This window comes from Muntiacus reevesi, chromosome 1, assembly GCF_963930625.1.
Source record: "Muntiacus reevesi chromosome 1, mMunRee1.1, whole genome shotgun sequence".
NCBI classification, from domain to species: domain Eukaryota; kingdom Metazoa; phylum Chordata; class Mammalia; order Artiodactyla; family Cervidae; genus Muntiacus; species Muntiacus reevesi.
Window position 1 is genome coordinate 145,521,157 of NC_089249.1, and position 14,124 is coordinate 145,535,280.

General features: G+C 39.9%; 1 protein-coding gene and 1 non-coding gene across 8 annotated transcripts in view; both read right to left on the reverse strand.

The window, feature by feature from the left end:
- FGGY (FGGY carbohydrate kinase domain containing) overlaps positions 1–14,124 on the reverse strand; it is a 476,938-nt gene that overhangs the window by 137,415 nt on the left and 325,399 nt on the right. The gene's annotated exons all lie outside the window — the stretch shown is intronic.
- Positions 6,869–6,940, reverse strand: TRNAC-ACA (transfer RNA cysteine (anticodon ACA)). Its single transcript has one exon. It is a non-coding gene; the product is annotated as a tRNA-Cys (tRNA).

Sequence of the window (14,124 nt, forward strand, 5' to 3'; positions counted from 1 at the left end):
TACCTCACCAGGTACTATGACTAGGTTCTGGGATAGAGTGGAAAAAAGAAACACATATAATGCATAGTAGCAAAAGGAAAGAAGTAAAGGACAAGCAGTTTGGAGGAGTAAAGGGCTGCAGGCAAGGGATGCCAGAAACTAGGCTGTGATGAGCAGAGATATGAAGATGGAAAGACAAATCTGGTATAGACAGCAGAAGATTGGTCTAGTCTCGAGACTGGCATTATAGATGCTCAATAAATATCCACTGAATAAATGTGGGACGTATGAACCATAATGGGCCACATGCTCACAGAATACCATGTACTTCTTGGGAACACTTACCACCCTTTATATTTGTATCTGTCTGTGTGGGGCACTCATGGTCAGAGAGTAACTGTATATTAAATTAGAGAATAAATGAAGTGGTGAAAATACGGGTACATGAGGAGGGTGTGGACTGCCAGTGGTTCTTTAAAGTCAGATAAGTGACTATAGTTTTACTGAATTATAGGCTGTAGGAAATTATTTTGATTTGTGGAGCAAAATAATGACAAGGAAAATTAACCTAGCAGGGTAGGCACAACGGGTAGGAAACACAGACAGGATTCAGAGGCTGATGTTGGGAATACAAGGCACGAATATTCCCTGTCTTTGCTCTATTGTAGCATTTATCAAGTTAATCAAGTTCTTCTCAATTATTAGTTTATATGTCTATCTCTCAGACAAAGAGAGAGCTCTTTTAAATCAAAAGCCTTGTAATTTCCCATTCTTCAGTGACTGCAATAATGCCTGGCATCTCGAATGGATGAACAAGATACATTTTGAAGGAAATAAAACAAACTTGAAAGAAAGTGAAGTTGCTTAGTCATGTTGCTTTGCAACCCCATGGACTGTAGCCTACCAGGCTCCTCCGTCCATGGGATTTTCTAGGCAAGAGTATTGGAGTGGGTTGCCATTTCCTTCTCCAGTTGATCTTCCTGACCCAGGGATCGAACCCAGTTCTCCCACATTGCAGGCAGTTGCTTTACTGTCTGAGCCACCAAACTTAGTGACTGAATCGTTACAGAATATAAGAAAATCAGAGTGAAAAGATGCTTTGGACTTTTGGGTCTAAGTAAAGGAAATGTGGTCATTGTAATCATATCTTTTTATTTTCTGTATTTATGATGCTTTGGGATCTGGGGCCCTGGTAACCCTGGAGACTGTTCCTTCCATGGTTAGCCAATTCCCAGGGATAGTGAAGGACTCACTGGCCCGTGAGCACTGTCTTTCATATGCAAAGTAACAGATCCAGAGCCCACCTCCTCACCAAGCCCTCTATGGGCCACTATGTTCCTGCTGTAATCACCCCAGAGTCAGGAGCCGGACAACTTGGGGCAACCCTAGCACTTCCTGGGTGGCCCTGCATGGTGTGGCCAGCCCTGGCTTTCTGAGAACCGGGAATAACAAGTTATCCTTTTAAAGGTAATTGTCTCCTGATCTGCGGGCTTCCAGGGCTTTCCAGGTGGCACTAGTGGTAAGGAACCTGCCTGCAGGAGACATAAGAGATGTGGGTTTGATCCCTGGGATGGGAAGATCCCCTGGAGGAGGTCATGGCAATCCACTCCAGGGTTCTTGCCTGGAGAATCCCACAAGCAGAGGAAACTGGCCAGCTACAACAGAGTTACAAAGACCAACTAAAGCGATTGAGTATGCGCATGCACGCAGTGCAGGCTTCGTCAAACCTGAATAATAATAAAATCTATATTTTAAAACAGCAGCTGAAACATGGGCCTCGGGAAAAGGCTTAGGTTCAAACTCATGGTCTATACTTATATCCTCTGCTATCTAAGTTACTTGACCTCACAAAGCCTCTTCTCTTGGACCTCTAGAATGTGGATAGTAAAATTTGCTTTGCAGGCAAGGTTGTGGTGAGTGATATAGAGACGGTTTTCAGATCATAACACCTATTATTAAAAAGAAGGAGGTACCACCCAAACAGTAAAAATGGCTGGAAGAACAGGATTTAAAAGGTCAGCTGCAGTTTCATTTTTCCACAGCATCTGATGGTAAAGGCCCACCCTGATTAACAAACAAGGGGCAGGTCTGTCGAATAATTGAGCACTCATTTCAAAAGCCTGGAGTGCCTGTTCCAAGAGTTGATCTATCTATATATGTTCTATCCTCTAGCATTTAGCACAGCATAGCAGATCACAGAGTCCCATTAGTGGTTATTTGTCTCCCAATGAAATAACCAGTTTTACCACAATAACTATATTTGCCAAGTGGTTGCCATAGAAATATATAGACAGAACTACCCTAACTCTATGATTCTTTTCTTATTTCTTCCATCTTCTCGGATTTCAGCTCTGAGAGCCGGCAGCTGTAGGAGTAGGCAGAAAAGACTACGAGCTATTTGGAGAGGTAGGAAGCTTACACTGGCTGGGTGGAGTCACATCTTCAGGATGGCTTTCAGGTCAGGATCAAGAGGAAAAAGGCCATCTAACAGTACACAAGTAGAATTTTTGTTTCTTTTTTGCATTTCCTTATAAAGGTGGAATATAGGAAAAATAGAAATGCAATACAATAGAAAACAGAGATCATACATGTGTAGTATGAGGTGACATCTGGTCCACAGATGTACTTTATTTGGGATATATAATGTTTTTAAAAATGAGCCAATGTTTTTGAATTGAGAGATGTCGCTTTCAGTCCAGATTTTGGTTTCTCTTGAAGAAGCAGTGAATATAAAACACTGGGTCACCCAGATTCCCCATGGCAAGAGTCAGCTGGAGCTGAGTGGGGACTGATCGCCTCAGACAGGCCTGCACCCTCCACTCTGTGAGAGGCGCCACCACTCAATTTATCATCATGATGGCACTAATGCTTTACTCGGAGTAGAGATTTATTTCTCTATGCCCATCTCTCAGTCAAAGGAGGGAACATGGAATTCAGCCCAAGAGTACTGTACGCTGAAAAGAGAAACTGCTCTGGAGAAGTGAAAAATATCTCTTTGCCTGGTCTGTTTGTTCATTTACGCTATCTGTCTAACTCCTTTAAGCACTGCAGCTTTTGACCCTTGATATGGCACAGAGAGAGCACAGTCAAGAACTCTTGAGATCAGAGCGCTGCTCTGGCTCAGGGCATGACCTTGGACAAGACCATTCCTAGTTCTCTCTCTAAAACATTTAATAAGTTAATATGACAGAAAGGCAAGAGCTTGTAAAATTACAGAGAACTGCATCATTTGAGATATCAAAACTGTTGGCAAAGAGTTTACAGGCAAGGAAAAGACAAATTTAAAATGTAGGAATTTTAGGTTCCATAACTGTTTTTGCTAAGACAAAGCTGTCTTATTGCATGATGGGCTTTTCTCTATTAAAAACAGCTTTATGTGTTACTCTTGAGACTGTCTTTTTCCTTCTTTACAGATAGGAATCATTTAGGCTCAGGGTCATCACTTGGGACAATTGTCTTTTTTCCATTTGTATTTACCTGTAATGTCACTTTTTCATCTAAGCTATTTCAACCCTCTTTAAAAAAGATTATTTCTTTACTTACTTATTTAGTTTTGGCTGTGCAGGGTCTTCATTGCTGTGTGGAACTTTGTCTATCTGTGGTGAGCAGAGGCTACTCTCTAGTTACAGTGGGAGGGCTTCTCACTATGGAGGCTTTTCTTGTGGAGCACGGGCTCCAGGGCTTGCGGGCTTCAGTAGTTGGGGCTCCTGGGCTCTGGAGCACAGGGTCAATAGCTGTGGCACACGGGCTTAGTTGCTCTGCAGCATTTAAGATCTTCCCAGATCAGGGATGTCTGATCTGGGACCCAGGTTTTCTGCATTCGCAAATGGACTCTTTACCACTGAATCATCAAGGGAGTCCACTATTTCAACTCTTTATTTAACTAATATTAGCTCAAAGCAAAAACGTTTTGCTTGATTTCTCCCAGCTTTGAAATTCTCATGAAAATCTAATGAAAGAAGAAAGCCCACTTAAAAAAAAAATTGATTGTGAGTTTCAACACTGAACAGCTCCTAGGAACAACAAACATTCCTGAAAGAAAATATAAACTATGTGTTTTTTTTTTTTTTTTTAACAACTTTAGCTCTTCAAAGGACAATTTCTCTTTCAAGTAGATCAATTGTGATTTAATGTAAGGCTAGTTCAGTCAGTTTCATTCATCATCAAAATCGGTAGCTTTGTTCATTTTTATAGCTTGTTAGTTTTACCTATTCATGAAACTAATGTGATATATATCTACTTTGTGTGAGGCATCATTCTAGTAACTCAGGATACAAAGATAAATATAAGTCACTCCCCTTACAAAGTTCTCCCAATGAAGGAAAAATGGGCATCCCAATATGTGAATATAGTCTAGCCTGATAAGGTTTTTTATAGATTCAATGAATATTAGGGTTTCCCTTGTGGCTCAGATGGTAAAGAGTCTGCCTGCAATGCAAGAGACCTGGGTTCGATCCCGGGGTCAGGAAGATCCTCTGGAGAAGGAAATGGCAACCCACTCCAGGATTCTTGCCTGGAAAATCCCATGGATGGAGAACCCTGGTGGGCAACCCATGGGGTTGCAAATAGTTGGGCACGACTGAGTGACTAACACACACACCCACATACACATACACCCACATAGACACACACACACACACACACTCACTCTATTTTGGTCATAGTCAATAACCACAGGGGATTCTTTCTGTTCACATGCAGATTTTCTTTTTCACATGGAGATTATATTATATTGAGGTATAGCGTCAACAAATATATACAATAATTAAAGATTGTGATTAGTTCTTTGAAGGAAATAGATAAGTCACTGTAATAAAAACACTGGTTTGGGGAGTTCCCTGGTGGTTCAGGGGTTAGGACTTGGCACTTTCACTACTGTGGCCCCAGGTTCAATCCCTGGTTGGGGAACTAAAATCCTGCAAGCTGTGCAGACAGGTCAAAAACTAAAGAGAAAAAAAAAAAAAAGAACACCGATTTCAGATAGAGGATTCAGTAAAGATGGAGAGATCTGAAGGTGAAATTTAAGCAAAGATATGAACAAGAAATAAGTACCAATAATTCCCAGTACAGAGAAAGATAAATGCAAAGATTCTATAGTAGGAAAGAGCTTCACATGTCCTAGGAATTGATAGGTGTCCAAAAGAGCAAAGAAGCAGAAAAGTTGTGTGAAATGAGGATAAAGAGGTAGGAAGTGGGGCAGATCAAGCAGGCCATCTCAAAGGCTTGAGATTTTACTCTAAGTACAATCAGAGGACATAGAAAGCTTTATTATTTTTTTTAATTGAAGTATAACTGATTTACAGTATTGTGCTAGTTTCAGGTATACTGCAAAGTGATTCAGTTATTTTTTCTAATTATATCCCCCTATAGGTTATTATATATAGAGGACTCCCCTGTAGCTTAGATGGTAAAGAATCTGCCTGCAATGTAGGAGACCTGGGTTTGGTCCCCGAGTTGGGGAGATCCTCTGGAAAAGGGAAAGGCAACCCACTCCAGTATTGTTGCCTGGAGAATCCCATGGACAGAGGAGCCCGGCAGGCTACAGTCCATGGGGGTCTAAGAGTTAGATAGGACTGAGCTACTAACACTATTACTATAAATTTATTATATGACATTGGATACAGTTTCCTGTGCCGTACAGTGTACCTTTGATGCTTATCTATTTTATACAGTAGTTTTTATCTGTCAATCCCATATTGCTAAGTTATCCTCTCCCTACCTTGCTAGCAATAAATTTGTCTTCTATAATGAGTCTGTTTCTATTTTGTATATAGATTCATTTGTGTTATTTTTTTAGATTCTATATATAAGTGACATGATTAGTATTTGTTTTTCTCTTCTGACTTACTTCACTTAGTATAATATTTTCTATGTTCCTCCATATTGCTGCAAATGGTGGTATTGCATTATATTTGTGGCTGAGTAATATTCCATTGTACATACATACATACCACTTCTTAATCCAATCATCTGTTGATGGGCATGTGGGTGGTTTCCATGTCTTAGTAATTATAAACAGTGGTGCTATGAGCACTGGGGTGCATGTATCTTTCTGAATTAGAATTTTCTTTTTCTTTTCACATGGTAGCTCTATCTTTTTAAGAAACTTCCATACTGTTTTCCATAGTGACTACACCAAGTTACACTCCCACCAACAGTGTAGGAGAGTTCCCTTTTCTCCATACCCCTTCTATTATTTATTATTTGTAGATTTTTTGATGATAGGCATTCTGACCACAATGAAATTAGACCACTCCCCCACACCATAAACAAAAATAAACTTGAAATGGTCTAAAAACCTAAATGTAAGACATGACATCATAAAAATTCTCGAAGAGAACATAGGCATTCTTTGACACAAATTGTAGCAATATATTTTCTTAGATCAGTCTCTCAAGGCACAATAAATTAAAGCAAAACTAAATAACAGGACCTAATCAAACGGAAAAGCTTCTGCACAGCAAAGGAAACCGTCAACAAAATGAAGAGACAACTTACAGAATGGGAAAAAATATTCGCAAATGATGAGATCAACAAGGGATTGTATCTAAAATATACAAACAGCCCATACAACCCAATATAAATAAACAATCCAATCAAAAAATGGGCAGAAGACCTAAACAGGCATTTTTCCAAAGAAGACCATACAGATGACATGCAGATGGCTAACAGAAGGGTTTTAATCAGGGAAGAGATGTAATCTTGTTTGTTTTAAAAGAAATCATTTAGTTCTACTTCTTAAGATGACTGAAGTGAAGTGAAGTGAAATCACTCAGTCGTGTCTGACTCTTTGCGACCCCATGGACTATAGCCTACCAGGGTCCTCCATCTATGAGATTTTCCAGGCAAGCATACTGGAGTGGGTTGCCATTTCCTTCTCTAGGAGATCTTCCCAACCCAGGGATTGAACCTGGGTCTCCCGCATTGTAGGCAGACGCTTTACCATCTGAGCCACCAGGGAAGTTCAGAAGACTAGATAGCTCTTATTATGCAAACAATTATAAATAACAATATAACAATTATAAATGCTTATCAAATTACATTAAACAATTCTCTGAAGATATCAGAAAGTTACCAAACCAGGTAGACTGAAGAGGAATAGACACATGGGAGGAAAAAAACAGCATTATGTGTGTTTCTTGATTTTACAGATTTTTGCCAGAGAGTAGGCCTCAATCAGTGCCATTCAGGACAGCTAGTAATCAGATAGAAATACACAGTCTTCCTAGCTAAGAAATGAGACGTTAGAGTTTAAGGCAACCATAACAGCTAGAAAGTAAGAGATAGGGAGATATCAGAAAGGAGACAGACATGAAAAGGGAGTTCAATGCTATGACTGTAAATGTTACCTTGATCTCTGGATGATCTATGAATTACAAAATATGTAGCCTAGCTAAGGCTTAAAGAGCTCAACAAAGATTTCAGTAGGTGTCCATCATAGGAGAGAAAAAACTTGGAGTTTGTATTCAGTCATTAAATTGCTTGCTTAAAAAAAAGCACTCTTCAGAGAAACAAGTATAAACCAGTGTCACTATATTACATCAATTACAAAATTCAATATATGAGTCAAAATTACTAGACACATGAAGAAAGAGGAAAATATAATCCTTACTTAAGAGAAATGCCATTTAATGGACAATAGCCCTGAGATAACACAGATGTTAAAATTAAAAAGCAAGAATTTTAAAGCCAGTAGTTTAACAATGCTCAAGGATGTAAAAGGATAACATTCTCATAACTAATAATAGATAGGAAATGGCAAAGAAATGGAAACAATTATAATAAAAAGTAGAAATTCAAATATTGATAAATATAATACCTAAAATAAATATTTAGCAGATGGGCCTGATAGTTGACTGGAAATTGCACACAGAAGTACAATGAACTTGACAAAAGACCAATAGAGAGTGTCTAATTGAGAGAGAAGAAGAGAAAGACAGAGAAAAACTGGGGGAAAGGAAAAACCACAGAATCCTCAGGTGGGGCTATGAGACAATAGCCAGAGGTCTTCAATATGTGTGATTGAGTCACAGTAGGAGGAATAAGAGCATATAGGTAGGAAAGATATTTAAATATGTAAATGCTAAAGATTTCTCAAATTTGGTAAAAGGCAGCAATTTACAAATTCAAGAAGTATAGCAAATCTTGGATAAGGATAAATTCCTCAAATACTACATACGTGCACACCATCATAGAAACTAAGATTAGGAGAAAAATCTTAAAAGTAGCTAGAGAAAAAGGATATACTATATGAAGGGGAAGAACAAAATAAATGATGATTGACTTCTCATAAGAAAGAATGGTGCCAGAATGCAATATACTGACATCTTTAACTGTTGAAAGGAAAAAAAAAAAAGAAAACTAAGAAGGTATTTTTGTTGGTGTTTTACCAGTAGGTCTGAAAAAACCAAAGAAATGCTAAAGAGAGTTCTTCAGAGTGAAGGGAAATACAGATGGAAGCTTAATTTTTTCATAAAGAAATTAAAAAAAAAAAGAAATGATGGAAATTGTAACTATGTAGGTGAACACAAAAGATCATGCTTTGTTTCTCAGAATTTCTTTGAAATACATATGACTATTATGGACTAAATGGTATCCTTTAAAAATTCAGATGTTGAAGTCCAACCCCCAATGAGACTGCATTTGGAGATGGAGACATTATGCAGGTAGAGTTAAATGAGGTCATAAGGGTGGGGCCCTAATCTTTGTCCTTATAAAAAGAGGAAGGGACACCAGAGCTCGCTCTCTATGTCATACACCTAGCAAAGGCCATGTAAGGAACACAGTGAAAACACGGCCGTGTGCAGGCCAGTAAGGGAGTTCTCACCAAACCACAGTACAACCACTGTACTGTTGAGAGTACAGCCTTGTAGATACCACACATATCACAACTACAACATAAAGAGTTGGGGGAACTAGTAAATGCAACTATAGAGGTGAATGCTTTTTGAATTTACCACGAAATTATAGAGTATGCACTCTAAGTAGACTGAAAAGTTTAGAATGTTTACTATAACTCCTAAAAAAGGCATTTAAAAAGAATGGAAAAATGCCTAAAAACCAGTAGAAAAATGAAATTTTCAAAATTGGAAAATATTCAATCTAATAAAAGACAAAAACGAGAGATGGAGAAAGCAAGAAAACAAAACTGACCACAGAAAACAAAGAGTAAAATGGAAGACTAAATCTGAGTATATTCATCTTTACATTAAATGTTGATAGCCTAAACACTCCAAGAAAAATCAGAGGTTATAAAACAAAACAGGAAAGCAATACCTAATTACATGCCGTGTACAAAAGATGCACCTTACATGGTCCAGAACACAGACAATGGTGGTTTGGCCAGTGGTGCTGGGAATAAAGGGAAAGAAAAACAGCTAGATTGGTGATATACATTTTGGAGTCAGAAACAAGCAGGTTTTCTGATGAATTGGATGTGGACAGAGAGGGGAAAGAGGGAGGTAAGTACGAATCCTAATTTTCTGGCTTTAATAAGTATATACATGATGGTGTACGTTACCAAGATGAAGACAAACAATGGAGGATCACAGTGAGTTTATCAGTTATTATAGTCAGAAAATGGAGTAATCCTTGACTCCTTCTGCCCTCTACCTCCTTGATATTTAATCCACTGTCTCTGACCATAGAAATGTTATCCTTCAAAACCCCTCTCCTTTCTCTTTTCTGCACACTTCACATTCAATCCAGCAGGTAATCCTTTTGCTTGTATCTTCAAAACATATCCCAAATCTGGGCACTTTTCACTAAGCCCACTGCCATCATTCTCACCTCTCATTTGGTCTACTCCAAGAGCTTCTTTCTGGTCTTCCTGCTTCCACTTCCCCTACTCCCATCCACAGTTTATTCCCAACATAGCAGGCGGCAGCCAGAATGATACTTTAAAGACCTAAGTCATAGCATATCTCTCCTGTGTTCATCATTCTTCAATGACTTCCCATTTTACAGAATAAAAGCCAAAATCCTTACAGTGGCCAAAATACAGCCTCTATTACCTCTCTGACTGCATCCCCTACAATTCTCATTGTGGTTCACTCTGCCCCATTCCTGTGGCCTTCTTGTTATTCCTATATTATTCTCATGTAAGCAACCCCCTCAGGATCTTTGCACGGGTTTTCCCTTGGCCTGATATGTTCTTCTCCCAGGTTTCCAAATGGCTAAGTGAAAGTGAAAGTCGCTCAGTCGTGTCTGACTCTGCGACCCCATGGGCTATACAGTCTCTATTCTCTAGGCCAGAATACTGGAGTGAGTAGCCTTTCCCTTCTCCAGGGTATCTTCCCAACCTAGTGATTGAACCTGCCAAATGGATAACTCCCTTCCAAACCATATTTGTTAGATGTCACTTCAATGAGGCCTATCCTGACCACCGTATTTAAAACTGCAAAGTCAACTCACAAGTTGAATTCCTCTATTAGTTTTACAACTTATATTGTAAAATAAAACTTACTTATCATTTTTATTGTGTATTATCTGTCTCCTGTTGTTAGAATGTAAGCTTGACAAGGGGACAGATTTTCAGAGGAGGGGCAGAAGGGGTTGTTTTACTTATTGCCTTTTTCTCACTCAGAACAGTGCCTTGAAAACTGTAGGCACTCAATAAATACTGACTGTATAAATAAACATCACTCAAGTTTAGACCTTACAGATAAGTAGAGAGCTAACAAGAGAAACAGGGTCATCTCTATGCTTTAGAAAGATTGTTTTAGCTGCAATCGTTAGAGACGGTGATGTGACTAAATGTCTCCCCCTACCCCCGCCCCCCAATTCATACTTTTAATCTTAACCACCAATGTCATGGTATTGGGAGGTGAGGCCTCTGGGAGGCAGTTAGGTCATGAGGGTAGAGCCCTGATGAATGGGATTAGTGCCCTTTTAAAGATCTGAAGAAGCCACAGTTCTCCTTTTCTACCAGGAGAAGATGCAAGGAAAAGACAACCTTCTGCAACCCAGAAGGGGGCCCTCACCAGACCCCAACCATGCTGCTACCTTGATCTTGGGCTTCCAGTGTCCAGAACTATGAGAAATAAATTTCTGCTGCTTATAAGCCACCTGGTCCATGGAACTTTTTTTTTTAATAGCAGCCCAAACTAATACATAAGGGTTAAAGGGGGAAAGATTAGAAGTGAGAAGGTAATTAGGGAGCTGAGCAGGATCCAGGGGGATGTTAAAAAAAAAAAAGGGAAGGCCTGGGCAGGAGAAGGGAACAGGGAAGCATCTGTTTATGCAGAGTTAGTCTTTGTATCCATGAAGTCGTTCCAATTAGCTAATGTGAGATGCTTGGCATGAAACACACCTATCTCTGTATACCTAGATCCTGCCAACACTGATTCACACACTTTCTCTTTCATGACCTCACAAAGTCTACCAACTGGATGTGCTTTAATACACTTGAAAAGTCACACTGATAAAATAATTGCTTCTCAAGTAAGTGTACTAGAGAACTGTAAGAAAAAATTCAGAAAGGCAGCTCTATAAAAGTCAAGTCCAGTTCTGGAAAGATCTGGGGCTTCCAGTAGCTGACTTGGGTTTGAATCAAGGTTCTCCCCACCTATAGCTATTAGACCTTGATCAAGTTACCTCACTGTTCTGAGCCTATTTAGTCACTTGTTAAACTTATAAAACTAACCACACAGGCATGCTGTGAAGATCACATTAAATCCTGAATCTTCATGAGGGCCTGAATGTGCTTAGCATAGAACAGATTCTTCCAGTTGGTTGTAGGGGTAGTGCAATTTACTTTTACGTGCTATAATAAATTATAATTACCAGTTCAGTATCCAACTTTCCCATTAGATGATAAGCTACCAGAGGACAGGAATCATGTGACCATGTCCTTGCCTAGCCCAAAGTAATCCCTCAGGAAATCTCTGTAACAGGAAGGAAATTGACTAAATGAAGTCACAGGTAGTGACATCACTATCTCTGTAAGCTGGATCTCTGTAAGCTGTGTACCCGTTAAGCTCTTCATGTTGTTGGTGCTCAGTGGCTAAGTCCTGTCTGACTCATTGTGACCCCATGGACTGCAGTGCACCAGGCTCCTCTGTCCTCCACTATCTCTTGCAGTTTGCTCAAATTCATGTCCATTGAGTCAGTGATGCTACTTAACCACCTTATCCTCTGCTGCTCCTTCTCCATTTGCCTTCACTATTTCCCAGCATCAAGGTTTTTTCCAATGTGTCAGCTCTTCACATCAGGTAGCCGAAGTATTGAAACTTCAGCTTCAGTATAAATCCTTCTGTTAGGTAGTTAGAGCAGGAAAGAGGAGTCCAGAATGGTGGTGGCTAAAAGATAAGGAAGGGAGAAGCCTGTGAAAATAGAACAAAGGAAGGTCTGAGGACTGGAGTGAGAACCTCAGGTAGAACAAACAGCACTCCTGGCTAGTCCAATATACATAGGGCAGGCCCAGGGGGAGGAGAAAAAACATATAAAAAGAGAAGCCAACGGGCCGGGGGTCGGTCTCTCTCCCTCTCTCTCTCTCTTCTCTTCGCGTCTTTTGGGTCAGCATGCCCTCAGGCCTCAAGGATGTATTTTCCTTTATTTTGTAAATAAAACTGAGTTGAGTCTGCCATATGACCCAGCAATACCACTTCTGGGCATACACACTGAGGAATCCAGATCTGAAAGAGACACGTGCACCCCAGTGTTCATCGCAGCACTGTTTATAATAGCCAGGACATGGAAGCAACCTAGATGCCCATCAGCAGATGAATGGATAAGGAAGCTGTGGTACATATACACCATGGAATATTACTCAGCCGTTAAAAAGAATTCATTTGAATCAGTTCTAATGAGATGGATGAAACTGGAGCCCATTATACAGAGTGAAGTAAGCCAGAAAGATAAAGAACATTACAGTATACTAACACATATATACGGAATTTAGATAGATGGTGGCGATAACCCTATATGCAAAACAGAAAAAGAGACACAGAAGTACAGAACAGACTTTTGAACTCTGGGGGAGAACGTGAGGGTGGGATGTTTTGAAAGAACAGCATGTATATTATCTATGGTGAAACGGACCACCAGCCCAGGTGGGATACATGAGTCAGGTGCTCGGGCCTGGTGCACTGGGAGGACCCTGAGGAGTCGGGTGGGGAGGGAGGTGGGAGGGGGGATCGGGATGGGGAATACGTGTAACTCTATGGCTGATTCATGTCAATGTATGACAAAACCCACTGAAATGTTGTAAAGTGATTGGCCTCCAACTAATAAAATAATATTTAAAAAAAAAAAAAAAAAAAAAAAACTGAGTTGTAACCCAAAGCTTTAACACTGGTCCATCTGAGAGCTGTAACACTGGTCTGTCCGAGGGCTGTAATGCTGGTCCATTGCTTCAAATTTTTGTTGTGACGAGACAGATCTGAGGAAATTATATACTCCCCTGACACTTCCAAAGAATATTCATGGTTGATTTCCTTTAGGATTGACTGATTTGATCTCCATGATGTCCAAGGGACTCTCAAGAATCTTCTCCAGCACCATAATTTGAGAGCATCAGTTCTTTGGCACTGAGCCTTCTTTATGGCCCAACTCTCACTTCTGTACATGACAACTGGAAAACCATAGCTTTGACTACATGGACCTTTGTTAGGAAAAGTGATGTCTCTGCTTTTTAATATGCTATCTAGGTTTGCTCTAGCTTTCCTTCCAAGGAGCAAGGTTCTTTTAATCTCATGGTTGCAGTCACCATCCACAGTGATTTCAGAACCCAAGAAAACCAAATCTGTCACTGCTTCTACTTTTTCCCCTTCTATTTGCCATGAAGTGGTGAGAACAGATGCCAAAATCATAGCTTTTTTATTGCTGAATTACAAGTCACCCTTTTCACTCTCCTCTTTCACCCTTATCAAAAAGCTCTTGATGATGTTCCTCTTCACTTTCTGCCATTATAGTGGTATCATCTGCATATCTGAGGTTGTTGATATTTCTCTGGGCAATCTTGATTCCAGCTTGTGATTCATCCAGCCCAACGTTTTGCATGATGTACTCTGTACACACCCAGTTATGGAGGACTGGCTGAGCCCCTGAGGCTAGCCCCAGGCTGAGGGGTATTGGTGATAAAGGAGCAAGCAGATAGGCACTCATGATGAAACAAATCCTAAACTCCAAGAGCAAACAGCAGCT